At 51.9% G+C, this 14,855-nt stretch overlaps 1 protein-coding gene across 1 annotated transcript in view; it reads left to right on the forward strand.

Annotated features, from left to right (window-relative positions):
• Nucleotides 1-14,855, forward strand: part of DLGAP2 (DLG associated protein 2) — a 1,782,978-nt gene that overhangs the window by 986,345 nt on the left and 781,778 nt on the right. The gene's annotated exons all lie outside the window — the stretch shown is intronic.

The raw sequence follows: 14,855 nt of genomic DNA on the forward strand, positions 1-14,855 counted from the left end.
TAGGTCTGCGACGTATTTTTTTTTAAGTTGAAAAACGACATATTCTTGGTTTCTTCCTGCGATTTTAACAATATTCAATGTTTATAAGACCCACAAAATCCTCAAGATTGCTCATGGTGCTAAAGGTCAAGCTACCAACCAGAATAAAAAGGTCCTTAAGTATTGCCCGGCGGTGTCGCCTCTTAAACCCACAAGATAATAATCAAATGAAGAGGCAGGCGCTGGAGACTGGAAGGCAGGAAACAAGGGTTTTATTCAGCATTTCTCCGGAGGAGAACACATCGGTTCGGACAGCAAGTATCGTCACGAGGTGCTCTAACCGCCTCTCTGAGGCCTGGTCTCTTATACATAAGTTTATTGCTTTATTACATACAACACATCCTTGGCAATGCTTTGATGTACGGAGGGATATCCTCCGAATCTCCCCTTCATACCCGTTCCCACACACATTTACAGTTGAAGTCCCCACCCCGGTCACAACAGGTGATGATTACCGCGCAGCTGGACATTCCACCGATTCATGGAATGTGGGGGTTTGGTCGGATCTCATAGGGTGAGGGCTTTGATCAACCCGGGGGTCCTTTGATAAGGGAAGCTTTCTACTGTACGGGGAGGGGCAATAAACAGTATCGGCAGGGCTAGGTGTCGGCCTGGGAACGGGGAGGACAAACGGGCACACAGGAAAAGGGGTTTGCATCAAAAGGGCCTGGGACCATGAAAGGAATGAAGGGAAGTGTCGCGCTGGGAGCAGGATGGGGTTCTGAGGCAGAGCCGCGCTGAAGAGGGGTTTATGACCCAAGACGTGTGAGAGTGGAAGGGGGGGGGTTGTCAGGGCGCGAGGGGTCGCCTGCGAGGTCGAGAGTGAGAGAGAGACGCTGGCTATCGGCACGGGGCAGGGAGGCCATGGTGTACAAAATGGCTGCCGCTTATGCGCACGAATGGGCCCAGGGAGAGCAAGATGGTGCCGATAATGTTGACATTTTCGGTCTAACCTTTAACAGTCCTCCCTTTTCAACATATCTAGCCAACTTGCCTACTCAATGTCAATCTTCATCAAATTCCCAACCTCGGCATCATATAATGCCCCCATGCGTTCGTTTCCAAAGTCCACGACCTTAGGACAAATACAGTTTGCACATAATGAACACAGGGGTGGCAGACATTGAATCCCTAAACATAGGCCACATATTACTACCACAGGAATTAGGATAATGGTGAACAGTCTCCAGCCCCAGTTCTTAACGGTGTTCCAGAACCAACCACCAAGCGACCATTCTTCCTGTTCCTGGTGGACTTCCGAAGAGAGTCTGTGAAGATGTTCGATGGCTTTGTACACTGAGGGCGAGTTGTCCGGTATGTATGTACAGCAGCTGGACCCAATAATGCGGCATGCTCCACCACGGTCCGCAAGAACCACATCTAGGACAAGGCGGTTCTGTAGGGCCACCAAGCGGACCGCTTGGAGTTCGGCGGTGTTGTTGGCAAAGATACCAGCCGTGATATTCATTGTTGTCTCAACTGCCTGCGTCAAATGTCGGATGGCCCGGCTGTTTGCCATCGGGCCCCAAAGAGGAACAAGTCCCTTCATAGCATCGAGGAACTGTGCTCCCGTTGAGTCGGCTTGCTCAATGTCCTTGGCTCGTTTTTGTCTATGATGATTCGCTGGGGCCACATAAGTCGGAGGGAGGATGAAGGAGATGTAACAAGTGCCCCCCCAGCCTTTGGGGAGCCAAGTGTAGGCTTTGGTGCCGCAGACGAAATACATGTTTGGGGACGACACAAAGGAAGGTGGATCCGTGGAGTCCAAAGTTCTGGTGAAACGACAGGCACTGTGGCCCACCAGCTGTGTCCCATGTCCTTCTATGCACATGTGGCCTGTGACGTTGATGACTGACAGGGCCACAGTCAGGGTGGCAGCCGTTCGTTTCCGCAGGTAGGAGAAGGTGGGTCTGGTTGGATTGTTGAACACCTGCATTTCAATTCGTTCTTTAGCAGGGATATCCATGCGGACGGAGTCGTTGGAGGTCTGCGGGCAGAAGTGTGTCTTTGTTTTGTTTCGCCGGACCCCGTGGGAGAAATGCGTTGCGGTTTTGCTGGAGGTGGCATTGTCCTTGTAGCTTTCTTGCAGGAGGATCAGCCAAGCAAGGCAGGAGCCATGAACCGAGAAGGGTGAGGGGATGAATGGTATCGAGTGCCCAGTGGCGTGGGGTAGCAACCCACAGATCCAACAGTTGGTGGCATTGGAGGCGAGATTGTGCTGGTGAAGGAGCTGTACGAAAGAGTTATTCCAAAACTCCTTTCGCCTCTCTCTGAGTTGGGGAGAGAGCGAAATCAGATAATGTTCCTTCGCGGTGATAGGCTGAGCAGTGGTCAGGAGTGTCTCATGAGCAGGCGAATTTTCTTCCACAATCCAGAGTGTGGTCATGAGGAGAAAGCAAAAAAGGATTGCGATGAAGAGTGCAATTGTCTTTGAGCTGTGGAGTCTGTCTGTTCTTGGGTTTCTGTAGTGGGTATTTCCTGTTGTCCCCATCATCTTCTTATTTGGCGCTTCCATCATCTTCTTATCTGGCGCTTCCATCATCTTCATTTTCAAGGTGCTCGGTAGTGGGCAGAACCACAGACTTAGTTTAGCCTCTCTCCAGGCAACCCTTGATTGCTTTGGGTCACCGTTTTGAGATTCAACTTAGTTCGTGGTCTACTTAGCCGAAGCTCCCTCCTTTCGACGCAGGAAATACCCTTCTCTGGATGGCACAGTGGGATCGGAGAATTTGGAAAGTTCAAGTGTTTCGGTATCAGGATAGCAGGTTAGTGACGGTCGGTCCTTGTTCAGGAGCTCTTCTTGGTCGCCGATGTTTTCCGCCGTGGCCAGGGTCGGGGAGACCTTCTTACAGTGGTGCGCGTGCAGCCAATGCCTTTTCCCCTCCACGCGAAGAGCCGTGCGGGTGGTGATTAACACTTGCCAGGGGCCCGTCCACCGGGGTTCCAAACTTTTCGTCCGCTGAAAATTTCGGATCAGCACGAAATCCCCGGGTTGGATGACGTGACCCGGACCCCTGGAAGCATCGGGGATGGCCTGCTGCACCTGCTGATGAATGACAGACAGAGTTTCAGTCAATTTATACAGATAATCAGACATTAGGACGTCCGGGACGTCATGAATGGAAGTTGGCTTTGGTGCAGACCAGATACTCATGGGTCGGCCGAAAACAACTTCATAAGGGGTTAAGTGATGTCTGGTGGGGGTGGAACGCATCGATAGCAATGCTAGGGGGAGGGCATCTGGCCATTTCAGACCTGTCGTAGCTACTATTTTGGCCAGTTTAAGCTTTAGTGTGGCATTGTGTCGCTCAACGAGTCCAGCGGACTAGGGGTGAAAGACTGCATGAAATTTCTGCCTGATACCCAACCCCTTTAAGATGAACTGGATGACTTCGGCTATGAAGTGGGGGCCATTATCGCTCCATAAAATACGACAAAGGCCGTAACGGGGGAAAAACTCCTTTAATAGTACCTTTGCAGTGGCCATAGCAGTGTTGTCACGGGTTGGGTATGCTTCCACCCATTTGCTAAAGGCGCACACCATGACAAGCACGTATTTCAGGCCTTGGCACCTATCTAGCTGGATGTAGTCCATTTGCAGGACCTCAAATGGGTGGTTTGGGACCCCAAATCCTCCCCGGGGCACTACAGTTCCTTTCCCGGGGTTGTGTTGCAGGCATATCAAGCATTGTTGGACCAGACGCTTGGCGGAATCTGTGATTTTATCATTGTGCCAAACTCTGGAGACAAGTTCAATCATGGGGGCGGATCCTATGTGGGCAGGGGAGTGTGCCATAGCCAGTATGGGAATCAGGTATGAATCAGGTAGCAACCATTTGTTTGTGTCCCTTGTCCGCCAGCAGCCTTCATCGTCTTTTAATCCCACCCGTGCCCATTCAGTCAACTCGTGTTGTGAGCTAGCCGTTTGAATGTCTCTAATAGTGTCTCTAGCGTCAGTCCATTTTTCTGCTTGTGACCTGGTCACGTACATATGTGTTGTCGTCCTATTTTCAGCTGTCGTTCGGGCAGTGACGTCGGCTAGCGCATTTCCCTGTCCAATGATGTCTGTCACCTTTTTGTGTGCCTGGCATTTGATGACTGCAAGCTTGTTGGGGAGAAGGACGGCCTCGATCAAGGCGGAGACTAGATCCCCGTGCAAAATGGGGGTGCCATGTGAGGTCAAGAATCCCCTTTCCCTCCAAAGGAGCCCAAAATGGTGAACCACCCCAAAGGCATACTGGCTGTCGGTGTAAATGTTTGCTGTAGTTCCTGTTGCCAGGATGCAGGCTCGGGTCAGGGCAATCAGTTCCGCTGCCTGGGCAGATCGTTGCGTGATACGGGCTGTCTCAACTACAGTTCGGGCCGTGGTGACTGCATAGGCAGCGGAAGTGGTGCCATCGGGGAGTTTGATGCAAGAACCGTCCACCCACAGCTCTCCGTCAGGGTCAGGGAAAGCCGTGTCTCTGAGGTCAACCCTACTTCTAGTCTGTTCGTCTGTAAGAGTCACGCAGTCATGTGCAGGGTGCACGTTGGGATCGTTCTCTGGCAAGGGTAACAGAGTTGCCGGGTTCAGTGTGGTGCATCTTTTCAGGGTGATATGGGGTGCAAGCAAGGTCAGTTCGTATCCAGTCAGTCGTGCACTCGTCAGATGTTGCGTCTTGGTTTGGTTCAGGAGGGTGTCGACTGCATGGGGTACCAGTACCGTGAGGGAACTCGAGAGTACGATCCCCTCACTCTGTCGGATAGAGATCGCAGCAGCAGCTACGGCTCGAAGGCAGGCAGGCAAGGCTCTGGCTACAGGGTCAAGAGTGGCGGAGAAGTAAGCGCACGGTCGTTGCTTAGGGCCGATGGCCTGGGTCAGGACAGATAAAGCGCACCCCTCCCTTTTGTGCGTGTAAAGGGAGAAGGGCTTTTTGTAATCAGGGGTACCTAGGACGGGGGCCGAACAGAGGGCATCTCGTAGTTCCGTGAAGGAGGTTTGACACTCAGAGGTCCAAGGGAGTGGGAAAGGGACGTCTTTACCTAGCAGAGAAAGCAGTGGTTTCACAACGAGGCTAAAGTTTGGTAACCACTGTCGGCAGAAGGAGGTGAGGCCTAATAGGGAGCGGACCTGCTTCTGGGTCTTAGGGACAGGGGTATCTAGAATGGTTTGGATTCGATCAGGGGTGAGTTCTCTTCCTTCTTTGGACAAAAGGTGGCCTAGGTAAGTGACCTGGGGTTGGCAGAATTGCAGCTTCTTCTTGGAGACCTTGTGGCCATTTTCCGCAAGGAAGTGCAGGAGTTGAATGGAGGCTGTGACTGCTAATGGAGTGGTGTCGGCTGCTAAGAGGATGTCGTCGACATATTGCACTAACACCACTCCGTCGGGTAACTGGACTTGATCTAGTTGTCTCTTGAGGGCCTGGCTGTAGATGCTAGGGCTTTCTGTGTAGCCCTGGGGTGCTCGGCAGAACCTATATGAGCGTTTTTTTAGGGTGAAGCCGAAGAGGTATCGGCTGTCTGGATGGATGGGGATGGAAAAGAATGCATTTTTGAGGTCAATGACAGTGAAGATGGTGGCAGTAGAAGGAATCAAAGTCAGGATGGTGGTGATGTCCGAGACCACAGGGTACTGGGGTACCACCACTTTGTTGATCTCTCGAAGGTCGATGATAAAACGGTATGCTTTCTCATCTCCCTCTCCCTGTTTCTTGATAATGGGCAGGATAGGGCTGTTGCAAACGTTGCTAACTACTTCCTCCACTACTGCAGCGTCGACTAGCGACTGAATAATTTTTACCAATGCCTTCTCGCCCTCGGGCGATATCCGATATTGTGGAAGTTTTGGGAGAGTTGCGTCTGGTCGGACAGTAATGTGCACTGGGTCGATTAACATGCGCCCTACGTCCGAATCCGTCTTGGCCCATAGATATGGAGGCAGAGTGTCAAGCAGGGATGTGTCAGTGTCGGTGATGGAAAACATGCGTCGGGGAGGGCAATGTCTAAGCAGGACAGGGTTGTCGTAGAGAAAAACTCGAACTCCGTCTTGAGAACATCTAATCGTCGCTCGGAAGTGTTTCAATAGGTCAAGTCCCATAATGGCGTCAGGGCTATTGGAGGAAAGCAAAAACGTGGTGTCAGTGGTGTTGTTTTCTACGTCAAAGAGGATCGGGGCGGACAAAGGGTTAGTGGAGGGCGTTCCATCGAAACCTGTCGATGTTATAAGTGAGCCAGACAAGGGTGCCCCCGGAATCAGTCGTTTAGATAACGCACTACGTGTTGCGCCAGTGTCTACCAGAAATGGTGACGTGGTACCCAGGACCTTAGCAGTGACGTAAGGGCCTTGCTGGTCAACATAGAGCTCGACTGGATCCCTCCCCTGCCCTTGGCAGTCCTATGCAAAGTTGTGGGTGTCATCATAGTCAGATTGCTGGTATTGGTTCTGTCTGGGTCGATCGAATGCATTTGATCTACCTGATCTGTCGTTAGTCGTGTCATTTGAGGGCCCTCGCTGTTGTCCCTTATTTCTCGGCCCATTTGCTATGTCCTTGGGGTCTTTGTTTCTGATCATGTCCAGAAGAACCGGGCACTGGGATTTCCAATGGCCAGTCCCTTTACAGAAAGCACACTTGTGGAAAAATACAAACTGGGGGGGCACTACCAACCAGAATATAAGATCCTTAATTATTGCCCGGCGATGTCGCCTCTTGAACCCACAAAGAAGTTAAACTATTGAAGAGGCAGGCGCTGGAGACTGGAAGGCAGGAAACAAGGTTTTTATTCGCTCCGGAGGAGAACACAACGAAAACGGACAGAAGGTATCGTTCTGAGGTGCTCTAACTGCATCCCGGAGGCCTGGCCTCTTATACACAAGTTTATCTCTTTATTACATGTAACACATTCTCGTTGATACTTTGATGTACGGAAAGACATCCTCAGAATCCCCCCTTCCCAGCCCGTTCCCATGCAAGGCTACAGTGGAAGTCCCCGCCCCGTTCACAACAGGTGATGATCATTGCGCAGCTGGGTATTCCGCCGATTCACGGAGTGTGCGAGTTTCGATCGGATCTCGTGGGATGGGGGGGGGCTTTGATCACCTCGGGGGTCCTTTGAGGAGGGAAGCTTCCTATTGTATGGGGAGGGGCAAGAGATTGGTATCGGCAGAGCTAGGTGTCGGCCTGGGAACGGGGAAGACAAACGGGCACACGGGGAAAAGGGGTTTGCATCAAAAGGGCCGGAGGTCATGACGGGGAAGCAGGGAGGTGTCGCGCTGGGAACAGGATGAGGGCCTGGGGCAGAGCAGCGCCGAAGAGGGGTTTATGACTCAAGGCAGGTGCAAGCAGGGGGGTTGCCAGCGAAGTTAGGAGAGAGAGAGAGAGACGCGCTGGCTCTCGGCGAGAGCAGGGAAGCCATGGTGTCCAAAATGGCGGCTGTTTTACGCGCACAAAAGGTTTAAGGAGAGCAAGAGGGCGCCGATAATGTTGACGGTTTTCAGCCTAACTTTTAACAGTCCTCCCTTTTCAACATATCTAGCCAACTTGCTTACTCAATGTCAATTTTCATCAAATTCCTAACTTCGGTATCATATAATGCCCTCATATGTTCGCTTCCAATGTCCACAGTTTTGGGAAAAATACAACTCGCACATAAAGAACACATAGGTGGCAAACATTGAATTCCTAAGCATAGGCCACATATTACAACTACGGGAATCAGGATAATGGTGAGCAGTCTCCAGCCCCAGCTTTTGACGGTGTCCCAGAACCAACCACCAAGCGACCATTCTTCTTGCTCTTGGTGAACTTCCGAAGAGAGTCTGTGAAGATGTTCGATGGCTTTGTACACTGAGGGTGAGTTGTCCGGTATGTATGTACAACAGCTGGCCCCAATAATGCGGCATGCTCCTCCACGGTCCGCCAGAACCACATCTAGAACGAGGCGGTTCTGAAGAGCCACCAAACGGACCGCTTGGAGCTCGGCAGTGTTGTTGGCAAAGATGCCCGCTGTGATGTTCATGGTTGTCTCGACTGCCTGAGTCAAATGTCGGATGGCACGGCTGTTTGCCATCGGGCCCCAGAGGGGGACGAGTCCTTTCATAGCATCGAGGAACTGTGCCCCTGTTGAGTCGGCTTGCTCAACGTCTTTGGCTCGTTTTTGTCTGTGGTGATTCGCTGGGGCCACATAAGTTGGAGGAAGGACGAAGGAGATGTAGCAAGTGCCCCCCCAGCCTTTGGGGAGCCAGGTGTAGGCCTTCGTGCCACAGATGAAATACATGTTTGGGGATGACACAAAGGAAGGTGGATCCGTGGAGTCCAAAGTTCTGGTAAAGCGGCAAGCGCTGTGACCCACCAGCTGTGTCCCAAGTCCTTCTACACACATGTGGCCTGTGACGTTGATGACCGTCAGGGCCACAGTCAGAGTGGCAGCCGTTCGTTTCCGCAGATAGGAGAAGGTGGGTCTGGTTGGATTGTTGAACACCTGCATTTCGATTCGTTCTTTGGCCGGAATGTCCATTTGGATTGAGTCGCTGGGGGTCAGCGGGCAGAAGTGTGTCTTTGTCTTGTTTCGCCCGGCCCCATGAGAAGAATGTGCTGCAGCTCTGCTGGAGGTGGCATTTCCCGTATAGCTCTCTTGCAGGAGGATCAGCCAGGCAAGGCAGGAGCCGTGGACGGAGAAGGGTGAAGGGATGAATGGTATTGAATGTCCAGTGGCATGGGGTAGCAACCCACAGATCCAGCAGTTGGTGGCGTTGGTGGCAAGATTGTGCTGGTGAAGTAGCTGCACGAAAGAGTTGTTCCAAAACTCCTTTCGCCTCTCTCTTAGTTGAGGAGAGAGCGAAATTAGATAATGTTCCTTCATGGTGGTAGGCTGAGCAGTGGTTAGGAATGTTTCGTGAGCAGGTGCGTGTTCTTCCATAATCCAGAGCGTAGTCATGAGGAGAAAACAGAGGAGGATTACGATGAAGAGTGCAATTGTCTTTGAGCTATGGAGTCTGTCTGTTCTCGGATTTCTGTAGTGGGTATTTCCTGTTGTCTCAGTCGGCTTCTTGTTTGGCGCTTCCATCATCTTCTTATCTGGCGCTTCCATCATCTTCGTCTTCAAGGTGCTCGGTAGTGGGCAGGACCACAGACTCAGTTTTAGCTTCTCTCCAGGTAACCCTTGGTAGTTTGGGTCACCGTTCTGAGATTCTTTAACCTAGTCCGTGGCCTACTTAGCCGAAGCTCCCTCCTTTCGACGCAGGAAATACCCTTCTCGAGATGGCACAGTGGGGTCAGGATGTTTTGAAAGTTCAAGTGTCTCTGTATCAGGGTAGCAGTTCAACGATGGTCGGTCCCGGTTCAGGAGCTCTTCTTGGGTGTTGACGGTGTCTGTCGTGGCCAGGGCTGGAGAGACCTTTTTGCAGTGATGAGCGTGCAGCCAGTGTTTCTTCCCCTCCACTCGAAGTGCGGTCCGAGTGGTGATCAGCACTTGCCAGGGGCCCGTCCACCGGGGTTCCAAACTCTTTGATCGCTGAAAGTTTCGGATCAGCACGAAGTCCCCCGGCTGGATGGCGTGACCCGGACCCCTGGAAGCATCGGGGATGGCCTGCCGCACCTGCTGATGAAGGACAGACAAAGTTTCAGTCAATTTGTACAGATAATCAGACATTAGGACATCCGGAACGTCATGAATGGACGTTGGTTTCGGGGCAGACCAGACGCTCATGGGTCGACCGAAGACAACTTCATAAGGGGTTAAGTGATGTCGGGTGGGGGTAGAGCGCATCGATAGCAATGCCAATGGGAGGGCGTCTGGCCATTTCAGGCCCGTCGTAGCCACTATTTTGGCCAGTTTAAGCTTTAGTGTGGCGTTGTGTCGTTCGACAAGCCCAGCAGATTGAGGGTGGAAGACTGCGTGGAATTTCTGTTTGATACCCAGCCCATTTAGGATGAGCTGGATAACGTTGGCTACGAAGTGGGGGCCATTATCACTCCATAAAACACGACAGAGGCCATAACGGGGGAAAAACTCCTTTAACAGGACCTTTGCAGTGGCCATAGCGGTGTTGTCACGGGTTGGATATGCTTCCACCCATTTGCTAAATGCGCACACCACGACAAGTACATATTTCAGGCCTTGGCATCTGTCTAGCTGGATGTAGTCCATCTGCAGGACTTCAAATGGGTGGTTTGGGACCCCAAATCCCCCCCGGGGTACTACAGTTCCCTTCCCGGGGTTGTGTTGCAGGCATATTAAGCATTGTTGGACCAGGCGTTTGGCGGAATCTGGGATCTTGTCATTGTGCCAAACCCTGGAGACAAGTTCGATCATGGGGGCTGATCCTATGTGGGCTGGGGAGTGTGCCATGGTTAATATGGGAATCAAGTATGAATCAGGTAGCAACCATCTGTTCGTGTCTTTTGTCCGCCAGCAGCCTTCATCGTCTTTCAATCCCACCCGTGCCCATTCAGTCAATTCGTGTTGTGTGCTAGCCGTTTGTATGTCTCTAATTGTGTCCTTGGCGTCAGTCCAGTTTTCTGCTTGTGACCTGGTCACGTACATACGTGTTGTCGTTCTATTTTCAGCTGTCGTTCGGGCGGTGATGTCGGCTAGTGCATTTCCCTGTCCAATAATGTCTGTCACCTTCTTGTGTGCCTGGCATTTGATAACGGCAAGTTTGTTGGGGAGGAGGACAGCTTCGATTAAGGCGGAGACTAAATCCCCGTGCAGAATGGGTGTGCCGTGTGAGGTCAAGTATCCTCTCTCCCTCCAGAGGAGCCCAAAATGGTGAACCACCCCGAAGGCATACTGGCTGTCGGTGTAAATGTTCGCCGTGGTTCCTGTTGCCAGGATGCAGGCTCTCGTCAAAGCAATCAGTTCCGCTGCCTGGGCAGATCGCTGGGTGATGCGGGCTGTTTCTACTACAGTTCGAGCCGTGGTGACTGCATAGGCAGCGGAAGTGGTACCATCGGAGAGTTTGATGCAAGAACCGTCCACCCACAACTCCCCGTCGGGGTCAGGGAAAGCTGTGTCTCTGAGATCGACCCTACTCCTGGTCTGTTCGTCCGTAAGAGTCACGCAGTCATGTACGGGGTGCACATTGGGGTCGTTCTCTGGCAAGGGTAACAGAGTTGCTGGGTTCAGTGTGGTGCATCTTTTCAGGGTGATATGGGGGGCAAGCAAGGTTAGTTCGTATCCAGTCAGTCGTGCACTCGTCAGATGTTGCGTCTTGGTTTGGTTCAGGAGGGTGTCTACTGCATGGGGTACCAGTACCGTGAGGGAATTCGAGAGTACAATCCCCTCACTCTGTCGGATAGAGACTGCAGCAGCAGCTACAGCTCGAAGGCAGGCAGGCAAGGCTCTGGCGACAGGGTCAAGAGTGGCAGAGAAGTAAGCGCACGGTCGTTGCTTAGGACCGATGGCCTGGGTCAGGACAGATAAAGCGCACCCCTCCCTTTCGTGAGTGTAAAGGGAGAAGGGCTTTCTGTAATCAGGGGTACCCAGGACAGGGGCTGAGCAAAGGGCATCTCGTAGTTCTGTGAAGGAGGTTTGACACTCAGGAGTCCAAGGGAGTGGGAAAGGGACGTCTTTGTTTAGGAGAGAGAGCAGTGGTTTTACAACGAGGCTGAAGTTTGGCAACCATTGTCGGCAGAAGGAGGTGAGGCCTAATAGGGAGCGAACCTGCTTCTGGGTTTTAGGGACAGGGGTGTCTAGAATGGTCTGGATTCGATCAGGGGTGAGTTTCCTTCCATCTTTGGACAGAAGGTGGCCTAGGTAAGTGACCTGGGGTAGGCAGAATTGCAACTTCTTCTTGGAGACCTTGTGGCCATTTTCCGCAAGGAAGTGCAAGAGTTGAATGGTGGCGGTAACCGCTAGAGGGGTGGTGTCGGCTGCCAAAAGGATGTCATCGACATATTGTACCAACACCACCCCGTCGGGTAACCGGACTTGGTCTAGTTGCCTTTTGAGGGCCTGGCTGTAGATGCTAGGGCTCTCCGTGTAGCCTTGAGGGGCTCGGCAAAACCTATATGAGCGGGATTTTAGGGTAAAGCCGAAGAGATATCGGCTGTCTGGGTGGATGGGGATGGAGAAGAATGCGTTCTTGAGGTCGATGACGGAAAAGGTGGTGGCAGTGGATGGAATCAAGGTCAGGATGGTGGTGATGTCTGAGACCACAGGGTACTGGGGTACCACCACTTTGTTGATCTCTCGGAGGTCGATGATGAAACGGTATGCTTTCTCATCTCCCTCTCCCTGCTTCTTGATAATGGGCAAGATAGGGCTGTTGCAAACGTTGCTAACCACTTCCTCTACCACTCCTGCGTCTATCAGTGACTGGATAATCATTACCAATGCCTTCTCGCCCTCTGGCGATATCCGATATTGTGGGAGTTTTGGGAGTGTTGCGTCTGGTCGGACAGTAATGTGCACTGGGTCAATTAACATACGCCCTACGTCCGAATCCGCTTTGGCCCACAGATACGGAGGTAGGGTGTCAAGCAGGGACGCGTCGACGTCGGTGATGGAAAACATGTGTCGGGGGAACAATGTTTAAGCAGAACGGGGTTGTCGTAAAGAAACACTCGAACTCCATCTTGAGAACACCTAATCGTCGCTCGGAAGTGTTTCAGTAAGTCAAGTCCCATAATGGCGTCAGGGCTATTGGAGGAAAGCAAGAACGTGGTGTCGGTGGTGTTGTTTTCTACGTCAAAGAGAATCGGGGCAGACAAAGGGTTGGTGGAGGGCGTTCCATCGAAACCTGTCGATGTTATGAGTGAGCCAGACAAGGGTGCCCTTGGAATCAGTCGTTTAGATAACGCACTACGTGTTGCGCCAGTGTCTACCAGAAATGGAGACTTGGTACCCAGGACCTTAGCAGTGACATAAGGGCCCTGCTGGTCAACATAGAGCTCGACTGGATCCCTCCCTCGCCCTTGGCTGTCCTATGCAAAGGTGTGAGTGTCGTCATAGTCAGATTGTTGATATTGGTTCTGTCTGGGTCGATCGAACGTATTCGGTCTGCTGGATCTGTCATTAGTCGCGTCATTTGGGGGCCCTCGTTGTGGTCCCTTAGGTCTCGGTCCGTTTGCTACATCCCTGGGGTCTCTGTTCCTGATCATTTCCAGGAGAACTGGGCACTGGGATTTCCAATGGCCAGTCCCTTTGCAGAAAGCGCACTGGTCATCTCTAAGGTCTGTGCGTCCACTGTAGGGAGTCAGAGTGCGGTCCTGGGGAAATGCAGTCTTAGGGACGTTTGTCTGGTAGTTTCCCCGGTATTGGTCTCGTCCTATAGTCACCCCTTGCAGTTTGGCAATCATCACCCTCTCTTTTAAGTCTTTCTTCTTTTTCTCTGTCGCCCTATCGTTTTCATTTTTCTGATGCTCATAATATTGGGCCATTTGGAGAATCGCTGTAGGTTTGGAGGCTGCCCAACTACTCTCGCTGGCCTGTAGTTTCTGGGAGATGTCCAATGATAGGCCCTTAACATAATTCTGGACAAACAGATGGTGTCCGGTTGCAGTGGTCATGTCCTGGCCGCTGTAATCGGAGAACACCGTTTCAAACCGGGAGAAGTATTCCGATACATCCTCCTGGGGTTTTTGGCGACAGGCTGTTACTATCGACCAGTCCACTTTCTTTTCTGGGATTAGGGTTTTTAATTTCTCTACAATTTTATCTGGGAGGTCTAGAATGGATTTCAACGGCTTTTGTCCTGGTCCCCGTTGTTTGTCCAAGTCATCGAGTTGTGACCAGGTATGTCCGAACAGCTCAAGGTGGTCGACTTTCCGGATTTGCTTCCACACATCAGCTGGTAGACATAACCCGAAGAACAAGTCGATGTCAGCCAGGGTCATGATAGTTGAACCCAGGGCTGTACCCAATTCAGTATAGAAGGCAGTGGGGTTTTTACGTAGGTCGGGTAGAGATTTCCGGAATGTCAGTATCTCTTGCCGGTCCCATGGCTGGTAGACCCAGTTGTATACTACCCTTCCCTTCGCATCTTGGTTGTTTGCATCATCGTGAGTCCCTGTACCCCGAGGAGGAACCCAGTAAGGGGCAGCCTCACGTATCGGCATCATGGTGTTAGATTGCTCGGTTGGTGGTTCGGTCACTACGGGGGCGCGGATTTAGCTCCCGGCTTTCGTTCAGTGAGGTGGCGGAAAACCTCAAGCGTACGCGTAAGGAGGTCCGACACATCACACTCGCCCTCATCCCCGATATCGACCTTCCGGTACAGAGTCCTTAGGCTCTCGGGACCTTTGTCTCGATATCGGTCCTCGTATGTATTCAAGACATGATAACACAGTCGTACGGTAAAATGTCGTCTGTGACTCCCTGTATACGAGCTGAACATATCTGTGATGTACTCTTCATCATCCTTCCTTTCTACCAGTGTCCTTGCTATTTTGTCGATCCCCGCTCGCTCATCTTTGTCTAGCCTGTTTGTTCTTGCAAGGCCAGCCCCTCGAGTCTCATGCTCGTCTAACGTTGTCGTTGATGCGGGTTTTAATACAAGGGGTTCGGCTGGCACAGAGGCCATTGGGGCCGACGCTGCGGCGGTACCTTCGTTTGTACCTGGGGGTGGCGCGTGCTGCACCAAGGGTCGAGAAGGGGCGTATGGAGGGGGCATGTAGATGATAGGAGGACCTAACAGCAGGTCCTCATTGGCTTGTCGTTTCGAGGGTAAATCAGGGTAGAGCATGGAGGGGGTTCTAACCGGACACTGGCTTGGCGTTTCCCTTTCTAGTTTCTGTTTAGCTTTCTCTCTTTCCTCTATCTCCTTTTTTAGTTTCTGAGCAGCTAGGTGGGCTGCTTTTTGCAGCTCTTTTTCCAACCTACTCTCAGTTTTCTTTTTA

Source organism: Lissotriton helveticus, chromosome 6 (assembly GCF_964261635.1).
Source record: "Lissotriton helveticus chromosome 6, aLisHel1.1, whole genome shotgun sequence".
In the NCBI taxonomy this organism is placed as follows: Eukaryota; Metazoa; Chordata; class Amphibia; order Caudata; family Salamandridae; genus Lissotriton; species Lissotriton helveticus.